This window comes from Crocuta crocuta, unplaced genomic scaffold (assembly GCF_008692635.1).
Source record: "Crocuta crocuta isolate KB4526 unplaced genomic scaffold, BGI_CrCroc_1.0 scaffold156, whole genome shotgun sequence".
NCBI classification, from domain to species: Eukaryota; Metazoa; Chordata; class Mammalia; order Carnivora; family Hyaenidae; genus Crocuta; species Crocuta crocuta.
In genome coordinates this window covers 1,869,045-1,887,708 of record NW_027531308.1, presented here as the reverse complement: position 1 = coordinate 1,887,708, position 18,664 = coordinate 1,869,045, and the positions used below count along the sequence as shown (strand labels likewise).

At 41.9% G+C, this 18,664-nt stretch overlaps 1 protein-coding gene across 1 annotated transcript in view; it reads right to left on the bottom strand.

Moving 5' to 3' along the window:
* FMN1 (formin 1) overlaps positions 1 to 18,664 on the bottom strand; it is a 286,938-nt gene that overhangs the window by 55,313 nt on the left and 212,961 nt on the right.

The window sequence follows — 18,664 nt, the reverse complement described above, 5'->3', positions numbered from 1 at the left end:
CTCTCTCTGGATGTCTAAATCTATCACTGACTTAGCAGTGTGATTCCTGGAAAAGGAAGATCTCCCAGAGTATCCCTTCCCTCATGTGTCAAGAGGGCCTGATGTTTGCTTCTTTCACAAGGACTGTGGAAGGGGAAATGAGGTGCCATAATGTCAAATGCTCTGCAGTCCAGTGGAGAAATAGCACTCTAAAAATGTACGACTCTCTGGGGACCCTGCTTCCTTCAGCCCGAGAGGCTATCTGTCAACAGAGGAGGTGCTGAATAAGATTGAAGTTGAATTCCCTAGAAAGAAAAAGTTTCCCTGATATTAAGAGAAAGAAAAAGAGACCAACAGGATATGCTCAGAAACGGACACGAAGAGTTGATGCCATCAGATCAACTGGTAGGAAGATTTAGTGAAAGAGAGCAAAACAGAATCAAAGGATTCTAGAGAAACATAAACCAATTTCACAAGAAACAGGGAGGGAGGGAGAGAAACAAGGGTGGTTTCCCTTGACATCCTTCCTAATCCACTGTTGAGTCCAGTCCGAGTCCAATCCAAGACTGGACTGCTTTGTCCCATTTCTAACCCATGTCCAGCTATGAGTTTACTTGGGAAATTCTGTGTAGGAACCAAGAGGGATATACTTTATACTAGAACACTAGGTGTTATCACACAGTCTCATTAAAATGTTTTAGGTAGTTTCCAGATAGCGACAAAGCCATGGAAATACTATTCGGTGTGCCCTTCCTAGTTTTCTTAGTACTGGCTCTTTCCAGAGTTCCTAATTCTTATCTGTTTCAACTACTTTCTGAATAAACAAGTTCAGAAAACATGAATGGCTGCCCACAACTGAAGCCCTCACCCTGTCCTGAAACTAAATAAAGCTACAAGAGGATTAAAAGAGAGACTGAAGGATGGCATTTCCCTCAGGCTTACTGCCATGTCTCCATTAGGATCTGAGTATGAGTTTGCTTTTATAGCTCTCTTTCACGAATAGATGGTGTGAGACAGAAATCTTATTTCCAAGGTTCATTTTACTGAGTGGCCTATAGTCAGACTTTCCAAGAAGAAAAATGGAAAATTATGGTCCCAGCAGCATTGCTGTCCATTGAGGGACCAAAGAGAATCCTGGACCTCATCCACTCTACACTTACACTATTATTTATGAGCAGCAAAATGTTTGTTTTGGGGTCTCAGGAGCATTATTTTGGGCTGAGTTGTGGCATTAAGGCCCAGCTAATCATAATGATCTAACTTTATATTCCTATCACTTACACATATGGATTATCATCATTGTGTTATTTTTAATTTTTAAAATTATTTTATTTTTGAGAGAGAGAAAGTGAGAGAGACAGAGAAAGAGAGAGAGAGAGACAGACAAAGAGAATAAGCAGGGGAGGGGCAGAGAGAGAGGGGGACACAGAATCCCAAGCAGGCTCCAGACTCTGAGCTGTCTGCACAGAGCCCAACGCTGGTCTCAAACCCACAAATGGTGAGACCATGACCTGAGCTAAAGTCAGACAGATGCTTAATTGACTGAGCCACCCAGGTGCCCCAGCCATTGCATTATGAAAATAGAAAAAAGGAATGTTTAAGGAACCTTGTCAGAAAGCACAATGTGTGAGAAAATAGAATTAGTCCTAAGGCTTGTACTACTTCATAACAAAAGGGTTCTAGTCATTTCATGTTGTTTTGTTTATCTTTCCAAAATCCCAATGAAGAAGAGAGGATATACACACCAGTGGCTCTTCCTCACAGTGGAGTTGATGACACAAAGGGAAAGGGGTGTTGGATCAAGAAAAACATGGTTTACTCATTCAATGCAATACCCTACAGCAGTTAAAAGAATTAGATCCATATGTATCAATATGGACAGGTTTTCAAACAATCTTGATTGAAAAAGTGGGATGGCAAATGGTAAATCTAGTAGGATTCATCCTTTCTGTTATGCTTTCACTGCCTTCCTAAGGAAAAGTCTGGATTCCTTATTCTTAATTTGGTAAATTTTGATCACTGAAAGCCATCCAGAAAGAATTTCAAGTCTCTAAATTTAACAGAGCTAGTAAAAAAAAAAAAAGAGATGTCTTAAATTTTTTTATCATTTACAATTGTCTTTCTATACTGGGCTTTTGTAACAGTGAATGGAATTTAGTCTGTCTGTAAGATCTAACAATTTGGAAAATAGCTCTACATAGCATCTGCTGTATTCTACACAGGATGATCCAAAAAGGCTACCCATCTCCACTGAGAATGGAAAACAAATGTTTGTGGTTATAATAGTGTCATGACACTCAGATAAGAGGCAGGATTTAGGTCTACCACTTGGCTCATGCTCCCTCCTAAGCAAACCATGGAATTTCAGTAACCTAATAAAATTATTGAGGAGAGAAAGAAGCATGCTCTCTGAAGTTTCTCTGACTACTAGAAATACTGACCAAATAAAGAAATACTTTAGTAGTTTCAACATCTAAGATTTCAAAATTCCTCCCTTTGCTACTTTATGGCATTTCCAATGAAAAGGGAGATAGGTAAAATACAGTATTTCTTGGGAGATGGACCTAAGGCAAATCTCTTTATGTGGTGGCACCTTTATATATATGCTACACATCAAATGGTTTGTGATTCCTTAGAGGAAAAGTTCTGGTAGATGGCAAGCATGATAATAATTGCTTTCTTGTAGCAAGAGAAATCAAGCAATCAATCCCATTTACAATTGCACCAAGAACCATAAAATACCTAGGAATAAATCTAACCAAAGATGTAAAAGATCTGTATGTTGAAAACTATAGAAAACTTATGAAAGAAATTGAAGAAGACACAAAGAAATGGAAAAACATTCCATGCTCATGGATTGGAAGAATAAATATTGTTAAAACGTCAATACTACCCAAAGAAATCTACAGATTGAATGCAATGCCAACTGAAATTGCACCAGCATTCTTCTCAAAACTAGAAAAAACTATCCTAAAATTTGTATGGAACCACAAAAGACCCCTAATAGCCAAAGTAATGTTGAAAAAGAATGCCAGAGCAGGAGGCATCATAATCCCAGGCTTTAACCTCTGCTACAAAGCTGTAATCATCAAGACAGTATGGTATTGGCACAAAAACAGATACATAGACCAATGGAATAGAATAGAGAACCCAGAACTGGACCCACAAATGTATGGCCAACCAATATTTGACAAAGCAGGAAAGAGTATCCAGTGGAGAAAACACAGTCTTTTTAACAAATGGTGCTGGGAGCACTGGACAGCAACATGCAAATGAAACTAGACCACTTTCTTACACTGTACATAAAAGTAAACTCAAAATGGATGAAAGACCTAAATGTGAGACAGGAAACCATCAAAATCCTAGAGGAGAAAGCAGGCAACAATCTCCTTGACCTCAGCTGCAGCACTCTCTTGCCTGACACATCTCCAAAGGCAAGGGAATTAAGAGCAAAAATGAACTATTGGGACCTCATCAATATAAAAAGCATCTGCACAGCAAAGGAAACAATCAACAAAACTAAAAGGCAACTGACGAAATGGGAAAGGATATTTGCAAATGACATATCAGATAAAGGGTTAATACCCAAAATCTATAAAGAACTTACCAAACTCAATACCCAAAAAAACACAAATAATCCAGTGAAGAAATGGGCAGAAGACATGGATAGACACTTTTCCAAAGGAGACATCTAGATGCCAACAGACGCATGAAAAGATGCTCAATGTCACTCATCATCAGGGAAATATAAATCAAAATCACACTGAGATACCACCTCACACCAGTCAGAGTGGCTAAAATTAACAACTTAGGAAACAGCAGATGCTGGCAAGGATGTGGAGAAAGGGGAACCCTCTTGCACTGTTGGTGGGAATGTAAACTGGTTGCTCTGGAACACAGTGTGGATGTTCCTCAAAAAATTAAAAATAGAACTACCCTATGACCCAGCAATAGCACTACTAGCAATTTATCCAAAGGATACAGGAGTGCTGATGCATAGGGGCACATGTACCCCAAAGTTTACAGTAGTGCTTTCAACAAAAGCCAAATCATGGAAAGAGCCTAAAAGTCCATCCACCAATGAGTGGATAAAGAAGATGTGGTTTCTATATACAATGGAATACTGCTTGGCAATGAGAAAGAATGAAATCCTGCCATTTGCAGCAATATGGATGGAACTGGAGGGTGTTATGCTAAGTGAAATAAGTTTGTCAGAGAAAGACAGATGCCACATGTTTTCACTCTTATGTGGAACTTGAGAAACTTAACAGAAGACCACGGCAGAAGGGAAGGGGAAAAAACAGTTACAAACAGAGAGGGAGGGAGGCAAACCATAAGAGATTCTTAAATACAGAGAACAAACTGAGGGTGGTTGGGTGGGGGCAGAGGGGAAAATGGGTGATGGGCATTGAGGAGGGCACTTGTTGGGATGAGCACTGGGTGTTGTACGTAGGTGATAAATCATGGGAATCTACTCCCAAAACCAGAGCACACCATACACACTGTATGTTAGCCAATTTGACAATAAATTATATTAAAACAATAAAAAATTAAAAAAATAATTTCTTTCTTATAGCAATAGCTAGCTGTTTGGTTGCGAATTCAAAATACACTTTGTAAGAACACAAAAGTAAGAGGAAAAACTCCAGCCAAACTGAAGAAGCTTCACATTCTGCTTTCTTAAGGTTTACTCTAACTTAATACCAATGTAACTAGTTAAATAACCAAGAACACAAAATTTTTACACAATACCTAGTCTAAGATGATGCAACAACTAATTAGACTCATCAATTCTTCCTCCTAAGTTAAAAACAGACCTCTAGGCAAAAGTTCTGTCAACTTTATGGGTCTTCAGAGTGAGGAATCAGGACTGGACAAACCACCTTCCACTTTCCAGTTGCTAGCGTTTCCAGCTGGTAAATAGTACAGGCCCCAGGATAGGGAAGTGGCCGATAGTTTTCTATGAATGAAAAATTTCTTCCAACTTACACTTTCATTAATATTAAGGACTGTATATGTGGCTGCTGGAGTACAATGGTGAGAACCAAGTCAGCAGTCAGTGCCTTCCTTTGAGGCCAGTTTCCTGGGATTGGTTCCCTTGCACATAAGCTGAAAGCAGGTGGATACAATCACTTTCCAAGATACCGTATTTGGTGTTGTTATGGTCTGGACCTACTGTCTCAGCTCATAAAAGCAGTAAAGATCTTCAGACCCCTACCACTACATGAAAACCACCCTTTCATCTGGTTAAAGGTTAGAATCCATGAGTGATGAAAATAGTTACCATTATTCTGCTGCTGGCATATAAAACCAGGTCTGCATCTAGATACAATTCTCCAAGGCCCGAGATCTCAGTGATGGAAGGATGAAGAGACTTAGACCAACACTCCCACAGAAATAAAGGGAGGCACATTTCTCCTGTGTGACAAAGTTAGGGGGTACTGACTCCAAATTCCGTACTAATAGAAAGACACTGTGCTGACCTAAGAGAAGTAACTAAATAAGGATTACTTTTATGTGCCACTCATTTTAATGTATCCTTTTTAACAGTAATTGGGAAAGTTAAGGGGACATTTCTCTAGGTAATACAGGATCCTTCATTCAGGTCATCCAAAATTTGAGGGAATCTGGAAGGCTAAAGACTGGCCCCAAAGTTATTAGACACAGACTATCTAACAAATGACAAAAGTTATGAGAATCTCGTAATCCATGCATTCAACTAGCCACTGGCCATCAACAAAAGATAGATTAAAAAAAAAAAAAACCACCCTGGCTATGTGATGACTGCAGAAAGCAGACACTGCAGGCTCAGTGTCTTCTATTCTGCATAAATGTGTTGTGTTTTTCCCCTGATCACAGTTTTGACCTTGTTCTTTGGGTTTGATAGGTAGGAAGAGTTTTTAGATTTTGTGTTCCAGGTCTTTTAAAATCTTGTTTTCATTTCTAGAGGCACTTCATTCCATTTATGACTTAAACGAGGAGGAATGCTTTTAAATGCTCCTTTCCTTTTTTTGGACAAATTCAATCTGTATTTACTGAACACCCACTGCATGCTAGGTGGTGGGGATTCTAATATGAGCAGAATAGAGATCTGCCTCTTTTATTACCTAAGTACCAACTCAAATATTTAAAAATATCTCAAGTACTTAAAAAGTGACACAAAGGAGGCAGTGACAGTTACATTAATAATGACAGAGAGGACCTCATTCCCACAAGGGTATGTCTAAGGAAAGCCCTTCTTCTCTGAGCAGCGGGTTATAACATCTAAAGACCCCTTTCAATCCCTTCTCCCTACTTATTGCTTTACTCCAGCCCAAACCACCAGAATCCCACACTAAATTTTTTTAAAATTTATTTATTTTGAGAGAGGAAGAGAGCACGTGCACACAAGTAGGGGGGTGCAGAGAAAAAGATGGGGAGAGAGAGAATCCCAAGCGGGCTCTACACTATCAATGTGGAGCCCAATCAATGCAGGACTCGATCTCACAAACTGCAAGATCATAACCTGAGCCACAACCAAGAGTAGGTCGCTTAATCGACTAAGCCATCCAGGCCCCCCGCAACACCGAATTCTTAACTTGTCCTCACTGAAGTCTTCCTCTGATCAAACAGAAGTAGTCTGAGTTCAGTGACCACATTTGCAGAATGGGAGATAATAACAGTGCTTTCCTCAAGGGTTTTTAAAATGTGAACTGAACGGGATTATGCTTAATATCAGGCTCAGAGTGTTAAATAAATGCTAGCTAATGCTATTTTTATTATTCTTAATAATAAGTCATAAATATTATAGGAGCTTGGGAAGTCCTATACAAGAAGTGGGACTTGATGGCAGTTTTGAGGGTGTGTGTTAACTTGGCTAGAGAAAGGGAGACAGAGCTGGGACCTCAGGCTCAAGCCGAAGCTTCTATTTCTTCCATGTGAGCAGGAGCCTAGGCAGGGCTGGAGGGGTAAGTGGCAGGTGGTGGTGGTGGCGGCGGGGTGTTTGTGTGTTGGGAGGGGGGGATGTTGCAGAGGTCAGGAAGACGACCATGGGGCTCACTAGACTGGGGGGAAAATCTCTTCTGGGAGCAGTGAGCTTGGGTTACTAGAAGAGAGACCAGGAATACAACCTCTCAAAGAGTGACTCAGATAATCCACTCATGCAAATAATCCCCAAGAATGCAGCATTCTTTTTATGAACTTCTGATTCCCAAGGGTGAAGGGAGGTAGGGAAGGAATGCTTGTTCTTGGTGTCACTAAACAGAATTTTCTGGTGAGGAAGTACTTTGCATATATTTGCAAGAGGAGTTCCATGCTCTCCGAAGTGGGAAAGACGAAGCACCAGGGATTTCGATGTATCTGTCTAAAAATAGTGGGGTTCAATCTATGGCCAATTTGAATTTTTGCAACTCTAGAAAACATCATCATTCCTGAGGGAGTTCAGGCACTTTTGAAAAGCTTTTCTGTTCCATAGGTTAGCACTAGGCTAACAATACAGACTTTCTGAGACCACTTAGGATTTAAAACACAAACTCAGCTTTTGCATGTTTTTAAAACAGCCCTATAACTATGGGTTGTTTAAAAATAGCTATACCCCAAAGAGTTTATTTCCAACATCTGACATGATTGCATTTTGCAGCCATTTGTTATATAAATAATGGTAGCAGAGGAAAAATATGAAAAAAACATTGCTCCTTCTCAAAGCCCGACGGGTTTAATGCTTTTGTTAACTCCGGATTCCAAATCTGGGGGTTGTTTGTCTGTTTGCGGTGTGTAAAATAGAATATGCTATGCCTGCCTCAGCTTTTCTTCTGATGTAGCAGCAATTTGCAAAGGAGCTATTGTTCCTCTAAAGCTTCCCTGACTTTTTTTCACTGACAATTGCACATCCGTGTGGAGAGAGGTTTCATTGTGGTGGCTACTGAGATGATGTTGTGAACATTTTCAGAGGAAAGGGAAGAGCCTTTTGAGAGGACAACTCAAAAAGTGTTTGAAACTGCTAATAATTCACGGCTTGATAATATGTAGGGCATTTGCTGGGATTCCTATTTCTTTGTCACTCAGCTCTGATTCAGGATTACCTGAATAGAGTATGCTGTGCATATGTAAGACAGACAGACACACGCGTGCGTGCACACACACACACACACACACACAGAGAGAGAGAGGGAGGGAGGGAGGGAGGGAGGGAGGAAGGGAGGACAGGAAGTATGGCAACTTATTGTACTTAGAGTGGTCAATGAGAAAAAAGCAAGGGACAGACTGTTTTGCCCCAATTCTGTTTTTCTTATGGAACATGATCTTCCCCTTCTCCATTTTACTATCCTTCCTCTCTCCTCTCCCTTACCCTCCCCCAATAATATACTGAATGTTTACTGTATGCTATCTTCCTAATTTCTTTATCTCTAATGGTCATATTTTAAGATACGGTCCTTCTAATGGCTGCTACCTCATCTAAAGCCATCTCACTCTGTAATTCTTTGCTAGTATAAGTAGGAGAGTCACAGTGATGGGAAAGAAAAGATTTTGGTCTTCAGCTAATGAAACTGATGGGGAGGAATGACTTGGGTTATGGGAGTGTCTTTTGAAACAATGGCTGATTTGTTTCAGGGTCTTATCTGGAAAAGTCTCTTCTGGAAACAAGGGTCTCATCTCATCTGGAAAAGTAGGATATATCCCATATTGACAAGTGAGTAGACCCACAGAAAGCCAACTGGCACCAAAACAGTCTTGAAAGCCAAGGGCCAAGGAAGCGAGCCTTCTGATCCAGCTCATTCAAGATGCCTAAAATTAGCCCATAAAAGAGATGGAGCAATAGCCTGGGGAATGGTTGCCACCCATATCACTGACCCAAGTGCAATGTGATGAACACACTGCCCCACCCCCTTTAAACCCTTATCAAATAATCTTAGATTTTAAATGTATTAAAGACCTAACTTGGGGTGCATGGGTGGCTCAGTGGGTGAAGCGTTCGACTTCAGCTCAGGTCATGATTTCATGGTCTGTGAGTCTGAGTCCCATGTCAGGCTCTGTGCTGTCAGCTCAGAGACTGGAGCCTGCTTTGAATTCTGTGTCTCCCTCTCTCTCTGTACCTCCCCTGCTCTCTCCCTCTCTCTCTCTCTCAAAAATAAATACTAAAAAAAAAGAAAAAGACCTAACTCAAGTTCAAGGTCAGCCTCTGAAATCCATAAGGAAAAGGAATGTGGGTATCTCATTTAATTAAATATGAATTTACTTACTCCATTTTCATTTTCTTGGGCTCCTTTGTAAGCTCAAATTTTATACAAAGAAGTAGGCACCTCTCACACCATAGAGGGATTTTGAGAGTGATAACCCTGTATAGTGTCTACTGTATCTTTTCCCATTTTTTCCTGGTTCTCAGAACCTCATGAGATTTATTTCCAATCCAGTTCTATTTGCTCTCAGCTAATTCTAGTTAGTTGAGACCATCCCCCAACATGCCTATTTTGCCAGACTGCTGAAAACCAAATTAAACCCTTGCATGGTGAGCTGCTCTTCTTAAACTTGTTTCTTTTTCCTTCAGAAAAATTAGAAAAATTATATTTGTGCCATGTCAACATGGTCTTGAGCCAGGCTCAGGATCCTCTGTGCCTTGACTAACAAGCTGATGAAACTGCCTAGCTCATCTGAGTCAATCTCCTCCTCCCACATGGTTTCTGGAATTGGGCTTTGGTAGTGGCAAATTGAGGAATTGAAACCTTAATCACAGACGGATGTGTTTCTCACTCTATGTTAACTCACTCTAAGGTCCCTTGCTCTTTCTTTTCAGGCTGCCTCAAAAGAAAAAAAAAAATAGAGACACAAAACACAAAGAAAGAAATACAGAAGCCAAAGACCCACATCAAGACTATTATTCGTTACCCCAAAACAAAGAAACCAATCATCCCACTTCCCAGGCTCTACTCAGCTGGCTGTTCCTGTCTCCCAAAATGTGGCTCAAACTCACCTCCATCCCAGTCTCTCTCATTCCCACCATTATCATTTGCAGCTATTTTTTTTTCCTCCAAGGAAATAACACTATGAAAGTGAGCAGATAAAGGTAATCCAAGTACCATCTTTCTTTGAACACTCTTTCATCTTTTTCTTATTTCTCTTGATCCTGAAAATGTAATCACTCTTCAAAGGGGTACCCGTCGCCATCACTGATCGATCACTCTGGTCAATTTTAGATCACGTGCTCCAAAGTCATTGCATAAGAAGTCAAAGGCTTTACTGCATTCAAGCCCTTCACAATGCTAATACAACACTACCAAAACATTCAGCCAAAACATGGCACTGGGGCTCTGGGGCATTCTCAGGGGAAAGGTATTACCTTTGTCATAGGTTGTGAATTTGAATTATGTAGGACTTGTTTGGAAGCAGAGTAGCATCAGGGAATCCAGTCTCTTCCTTTATACAAGTACACAGCTGCTGGAGAGCCCAGGAGGAAGGACTGGAGGAGAGGGCAGAGCGCATGGATATCACCCAACCTGCCTGGGATGCACATCCGGTCCTGACCATGTAATCATAGACACTCATGGATAAGGGATAGCCAATCATTCAGATACATTTAAAATAGACTTTAAATAAAAGACATCCCTTACTTTAGTGAAATTTTTCCTTTTTAAAAACAATTTTTTAATGTTTATTTTTGAGAGAGAGACAGAGCATGAGTGGGTGAGGGGCAGAGAGAAAGGGAGACACAGAATCCAAAGCAGGCTCCAGGCTCTGAGCTGTCAGCACAGAGCTCGATGTGGGGCTAGAACCCGCAAACCACAAAATCATGACCCGAGCCAAACTGAACCAACTGAACCACCCAGGTGCACCTAGTGAATTTTTTTTCCTAAATCATGACCTTAAAAAATTAACCTAGAGTTATCTTTCTCTTCCAAATTGGAATGTCACTTTCCTTCCTGGTCTAGACCACCAACCAGGTTTCTGCCACCAAAAGTGGGGAACGTACTAGATATCCTGTGAGGAAGCCTGCCCTATTCTTCCAATTTCCAAAGCAAAGATTATTTGCAGATGAAGACACATTTTTTTTTTTTTTTTACCATGGTCTAAGTTGCAACCTTAAAAAACACAGCAGTTTTTTCATTCTAGACTGTTATCTCCATGATGTGAAGGTTTGCAAGGGTTTTGTTTTCAAGTAGATGTTATAGGTAATTCCATGGGCATCCTATCTCAATCCCCTTGAATTAAAAATCTTCCCTTCCTAAGTGTGACCTTGGTGTTCAGATAACCTTGGGACACAGATAAGGAGGAGTCCCAGTAAGTGTCTAATACATGGGTAGGGGGGCAGGGAGGAAGTGAACTTTGTGAACTGATGGATAAAAAGCATAGAGCTTTTCATGTGCTGTCCTGCTCTTTGCTCTTCATTTTAATTTTATTTAGGAGTACAGTAATGTTCACATCCCCATTTCAGTGGTTCTATTTGTTGTAATTTATAGCAATGGTAATTCATATTCTAACTTAGTTTTATGTCAGCAATTCCTTTTCTCTCATACCCTTAGTTTCAATACTCTAAATGCCCAGATGCTCTCTCCCTAAAATCAATCCCTTCACTTTTTCTACTTTAACTGTACACGTCTCACAAACTCTGCACTTAATGAATACAAAACTGTCTCCCTCATTTGGTGAAGAAGATGACATACCCATTGTTTGAACACATGTCTTGCCCGATCTCCTCACTGTACACTTAATTGACAAGAAAGTCTCAAGCTTTTTACACCTCAGAAATCCTGACAATAAGGGCAAAAGGGCTTCTTCAATTAAGCAACATGAGGAAAGTAAGAACAGTGTGGGTCCTGCTGTGATAGGGCATTTTGGGGACAGGGTAATGACAGTGTGCTGCTAATGTCCATGTTGAAGGGCTATGATCCAGAATACTCCCTGCTTTTCTAGTTTCTCTTCTAAGCCCCTCCTAAGAGCCCAGTCACATAAGGGAATCAAAATGGCAGTTGTGTCTGCCTTCCCCAAGCTTGATAATAATGTAAAAGTAGATTAATACTTTGTCATTGTAAAAAGTCTGCTTTATTTTTCTCTATAAAGCAGAGAGAAGTTCTTCCAGGCAAGCCTGGGTCTGAGATACGAATACATGGTTGACCAGGGTGCCTGGGGATGGCTAAGGGACTATAGGGAATGGTGTGAAATGAACAGCCTCCTGGAGCCACTTTCAGGATTGCAGTGGCTATTCTGTCACCCAATGGTCACCTCTGAACACAGGCTCCTTGGAACTCTCTTCCCTTACGTTGAGTGCTGTGCTTTCAGAGCTTCTATATCTTCAGATTCTTTTTTTCCACCTTGTCCTGTCTATCTCTATGGTATACTTCCCGGCCCACCTCAGTTCCCCCTGTCGCTTGCTTCTACTCGCCCTCCATTTCCCATCTCTTTACAGTTTCACCCCTTGCTGCCTTGTGGCTGTTTCCCAGCTGTGAGCGCTAGACTCCAGTCCCCATCCCCCACTGGACACATCACTCAGGCCTACTCCCTGTCCGCTCCAGGGTGAAGTCAAGCTCTTCAGCACATGTTCATCACTTCTTGCTATGGCGCTCTAGTCTTTCTGTCACTTACGTTCTGAGTCTCACCTGTCATCCTACATTTCCACTCTCCCACTTCCAATGACCCTTATTCCTCCACCACCAAGTAGTTACTGTGCGCCCATCATATGCTGGGTCTTGGGTATACGGCAAGGAAAACAAGTGAAGTGGTCTCTGCCTTCATGGAGCTTACATTCTATCAGCTCCCTAAATCCTGGAGGCCTGGCCTGTGTAACGTCCTCTCTTTTTAACTTCTCCTATCTTTTCCCAAAGAATGCCCCCTAGTGCAGATCCTCATCACTTTTCCCTTCTGTTACTGCCTGGCTTCTTACACAATCACCTCTAGTCACTGCATACATTGTAGCCAGTATCACGTTTTATTCCACAGCTCTTATCACATCACTTCCCTACACATATCCTCAACCCCATGTGGAAGGGAGCCCCCGGGGGGAACTTACAAGTGAAGAGAACTTAGGTGGATGGAAGACTCCTGAGAAATCCAGCCAGAGTGTTTCATTTTTATACTTTTAGTTTTTAGGAGTGTATCTGTATGACTACAAACCATCTTTGCCAACTGACTCAATCTTCACTGCCTCTTTCCATCTACTTCCTATCTTCCTCACGTTCTCCTTGAAGTGATTCTGCAGGTGACTTGTACCAGAAACACCTCCTGGTTCTATTGGCAGCCTCTCTCCCCCACCCACCCCTGTTACTTTCCTGTGGGTCTCATACTGGCTGGTCAGAAATCTGATCTACATATGACAGGTACACCTAGATCAGAGTGGTGAGGGGCATGGTTAGCAGGGCCTGGCCTCCTGATCTCTCCTGGGCAGACATTATGTTTATAATATTCTACCTACAATGGATATGTTCACCATAATTTTTATATGCTCCATGGAGTCAATTCAGTTTCCTTAGAATATTCTTCATATTCCATATATTAATGCTTAGCTCAGAGCCTACCTCCTTTCCCTCACCTCTGAGCTGTATCGCAGCTTTTATGCATATCCTTGAAAGAACCTCTTCTGTTCATTAATTCAAAAATATTCATAGCACAGCATGCCTACAGGCACTGTAAGCCATAAGTAGAACAGAATCTCTGACCTCAAGAAACATACTTCTTATGGGAGCAGAAAGAAAATAATGAACACCATGGTATTTCACATGGAGAGAAGTGCTACAGAACTATATAAAGCAGAAAAACGGGAAGAGGCAATAACAGTCTGTGGAGGTGTTATCTCATCAGGATGTTGTCTCTGTTATCTGAGAAAGGGTCAGAATGAAGTAAGGGAGCAGGCTGTGTAGATATCTGGGGACAGCACGTTCTGACCAAAGGAAGAGCTAGTACACTTCTTACAGTGGAAGTATGCTGGCCAGTCTCAAAGATCAGCAGGAAGGCTATGGGTGTCAGGGCTGAGAGAACAAGGCAAGGAGCGATAAAAATTGAGGACAGTAAGGTGGTGGGAGTCAGATCACACAGAGCATTGTAGGTTCAATAAAGACTCTGAATTCCATGATGATTGAAATGGAAAGTCTCTGGAGGGTTTTAAGAAAATGAGTGACTTAATCTTACATTAACTTTAAAAGGATCTGAGGGGCAAAGCTAGAAGCAGGAAGACCACTTAGAAGTTATTACAATAGTCCAGGTGAGAAATGAATACTCACTGAACCAACAGAGTAGCAGGTGAAGTGGAAAGGAGTTGTCAGATTCTGCATGTATTTTGAAGGAAGAGCTGACAGGATTTTCTAATGACTGGTGCAGTGAGAGATAAGAAAGGGTGTACATTTCCAAGATTTTTGGCTTGAACATTGAATAAAGGCAGTTCCATGTGCTGCAGTAAACACATGTGTGAGGATGATGGGGTGAAGTGGGGAAATCAAAGTCTGGATTTGGACACCAAGTTGAGATCTGCTCCAGTGAAGACATTGAAGAAGCAGTTGGACGTACAAATCTGAAACGGAGAGAAGAGGTGTGGGCTACAGATGGAAACTGGGGAGTCATCAGAATATAGATGGGTATTTAAAGCCTTGATGTGACCACACCTGGTAAGTGAGCAGAGCTAGAGAGAGAGAGAGAGAAAGAGAGAGAGAGAAATCCATGGGCTGAGTCCTGAACCCTCCTGCCCCCCACCCCCACCCCCATGTAGAGATCAGGAAGGTGAGGAACCAGTGTGGAAGACTTTATGGAGTATTTATGAAATAGAAAGAGGACAAAAGAGAATGCTGGCCTACAGCAAAGAGAAGGAATTTTCTAAAGGATAGGTTCATCGACTCCATCAAAGACTCCTGAAAGGTGGGGCAAGATTTGTGTCAGAGCTATCAGGTCCTTGAGGCTAGAATTCACATCTGATTTGTCATTTTTTCCCAGGGCCTCAGACACAGCAGATAATGCTGAAGAAATGCCTGACAATGAATGGCTGTGACTGGACACAGAGCACAGGGTGTGCTCCACCAGCAGACGCCTGTCCTGGGGCAAAATGGGGAAAAGATGATGCTTCTACAGACATCATGCTGAAAGGATGGCTGAATGCTCTTGCCTCATTTATGTGGCTCCACCCAGAGACACTCCAGTCTGAAGCATTTCAAAGGTTCTAGTAGGTGGAGGTAGAGGGCTGGGAAAGGAATGAGTACAAGAGAGAAAGTGGTGAAGAAGAAGAAAAATGACCAGGATGGTTGGAATGATGCTGGGTAAAGATAGAGATGTCTGAACAAGAAAGAATCTGGAGGGCATGTTATAAGAAACCAAAAACATAAGGGGGAGGGGGAAGCAGAGAGAAAACAGAAAGCTACAGAAGAAAGAGAAAACGGAGGTAAGAGGGTAAAGAAAATTGAAAGCAGAAGGAGACAGAGAAAAAAACCTGAGGAGGTGATACCAATGTCTGGAGAAAGAACAAAGGAAATACAATGCCGTGGGCTTAAGCTGACACTGGCCTGGGTACTGGGGGGCTGGTATCTGATTTCTGTGTGTCTCAAGAAAAGATAAACGGTAAATTCAGGGGAGCCCTCCACAAAGCCTCTGGGTATTTTGAAACCAAAAAGAAACATACTGGCCAGGGTGAAATGCTCAAGTAAACACAAACTACAACAGCCCCAGGGTGACGAGTGACCTGACTGTGAGTCTGATATGGCCATGGGCGGCCTGGCGGCTCCAGCCTGTTCCTGGCATCCAGTCTGTGTGTACAACACACACGGCCGTCCCAAGGGGAGAAGGGGGAAAAAAAACCCCACAAAACTGTGTTCAACTGGGTGACCTCTCTTGTCAGCATTTGGCTAATTAAGGAAAGATATTACCTACAGATCTGTAGGTCTCGGTTCTATTTCCTGCTCGTTAAAAAATGGTTTAATGAGAAGGAAAAACATCAAGGAACCAGAATTGAAATTATTTCCTTTCCCCCAAATGCGCTGACTGGCAGTGGTTGCTTTGCCAAAAAAGCTTGAACAACAGGATTTTGACACGAAGACTGAAATCTAAACAGCATGAGGAAATCTCGAAAGCCGAGCAGTCCCCATTATCTCATGCCGGCACGACTACAAGTCCAGAAGATGGGTGAGATGTGCAAGCGGGGTGGTGGGCCAAGGCCCTCACAGAGCCACTAATTGCCCATCTGCTTGTTTACACAGACCAGGGACGGTGGCCGGACAAACAGCTCATTTCCCTTGAAAGTGGACCAAAGTGGGGGGGGTGGGGGGGGGCGCGGGCTGTCTTATGTGACAGAGGACGAGTGGGCAGAACTCTCATGGAAACACGATTCCAGATCAAAGCCAGCAGCCAACAAGCTGAACCAAAAGTGGTTCCAGTACCTGGCTTTCCCTAGGTAGGGTCAGGCCCACCACTCTCTGCATCCTCTCCACCCATACCACCACTCCCTGCGGTCAGGCAGTTTGACACATTCAGATACAAGGATCGACAAGAGAGAGTCACCACAAAGCTAAGTTCCGAGGCTTCTGCAGGTAAGAGGACTGTTCCAGTGAATTTCTTCACCCTTTTAGACTTCACTTGACCCTTAGCATGTGCTATGCTGCATAACTGCTTACCATTGTAGTGTCCTCCTTGTCTCCTGAACTAGACCATGAGCTACTTGAGGACAAGAACCCGAAGCCCCTGGATCCCACAGCAGGACGCTTTCGTAGCGAAGACCCATTAGCCAGAAAATGCCTATGGTTGTTAAAGAAGATATGCAACTCCTCACATTGTTTTTGTTTGTTTATATCAGAAGGTGGGTTTTCTTGAGACAAGAGACCCAGACGTCTTGGTTACCCCATCATCAGCTGACTACAGAAACCAGCAATGCTTGGCACATACCAGAATCCCGGAAATAAGACTGAGAAGACTGTCTGAAGGACCTATTTCTCCTTAAGACAGAGAGAATGAGTTTTCAAAAAATGAGAATGGGGTTAAAAAAAAAAAAAACTATCTCTGTACTGCCCACAGTGACTGTCAACATGTAGCAATATGGCCATGAAGTAGGAATTATCCAGAACTTACTATAGGTATACCAAAGATTGTATACTTAAAGGGAGTTAGACCTACAATAGTAAGTTAAGGAAACACATTTCAGATTTGGTGCTTTGAGCATTTAGAGTGCCACATATTAGAAATGTAATAGTGTCAAATAAACCTGAAAAGGGACCAACCATCTCCGAAAGAGAGGGACTGCAGCCCTGGGATCCCCACTGACAGGTGACAGCCTGAGGTCTGGGGGTCCCGCCTTAGTGCACCACTCACCAAGCACCTCAGCTTTCTGCTCATCGCTGCTGTGTCCCAGCCCTTGGTGAGCATCCGTGCAGCTCGGACTCTACTACTAGAGTTGCTGTGTCAGTGGCAGCGCAGAGAAAAGCCAGAAGGAAAGGAGAGCTGAAGACAAGTCACCTCTAAGATTATCGTACCCTCAAGAGGAGCTGCGATACTATCTGAATATCTAGCTGGCGATGGCTCTATCTTCCCCAAATCAGTAGTAGAAGAGTAGGAACATTTGCCATCGGCACCTTAAAAATACTCCTAAGGAGCTAACAGCATGGTTAAAAATGCTACTAAGGAGTTAATCTCCACAGACAATTGCATGCAAGTGACTAAAATCTTTTTTTTTTTTTTTGCATGAAAAGTAGAGTTGGTATGTGAAAGGCATTCTAGATGATGTGGGATTCCACATGCAGGCAAGTTACAGGGACCCCAGAGGCTTGGTTATGTCATTAGGCACCACAGCAAAGATGGTTGCCTAGGGAAGAGGCAGTGCTGCGGGCAGTGGAGCAATCTTTGGGACGATGAGGACAGCCACCACAGAGGGAGGCAGAATGTGTGAGAACTGGGCACAAACACAGGAGGAAGCTGTGTCAGGGGATCTGCATGTCCCATACAGAGCAATGAGTGGACCGTAATTCTGGGCAAGTGGAGTCCCGGAAATATGTATGAACGCCTACAACTGGTTAATTCTGAAATATGAGAAATAGTTGTTTAAAGAAGACTTCCTCACTCCACCCTCCCACTCTTTGGAAGATACACATAGACAAGAGTGTCACAGTACAAAAGGTTTGTATTACACTGAAACTGTTGCTCAAAGAGGGACTTACACATAGGAACAAAATTTGAAAACAAACAAACCACACCATTTATCACAGTTTATCCAGCCAGTGGTTTTTCTTTATCCCTTTGGCTATTACTTTAGATATTTTTGCTTGGATTTTTTTTTTTTTCCTTTTTCCTGACAGCTCATCACTGATCTTGGTTGAACTTGGATTATCACAGTTTGTGAGAAATAATTTAGGCTACTTTCTAGCTTCTTCCTCCTTAGTTGCTTCTTGGATATTGTTCACTTAATATTTTTGAGAAATCTGTCGGTCTGTCTCTGTCTATATATATATAGACACATATACGGTATTTTAATCTCAGAGTATATGTAGTGTGCCCCTGGAAAAGAGGTTACATAAATCCAAGGTAACAATGCCATTATTTTAAAATTATTAAAATTATTTTAAATTAAGGTAGGTAGAGTTTCAAATTGATCCATCTGGAAAATGTAATCGAAACTTAAAGAGTTTTAATAAAAATTCCAAATTCTGGTTGCTTACCTACATTTTCAGAAACAGAAGACTGGTAGATAAACTAGCACTTGAAAAAACTATTATTTTCAGTGTGATTTACTTTTTTTTTTTTTTTAATGTTTATTCAT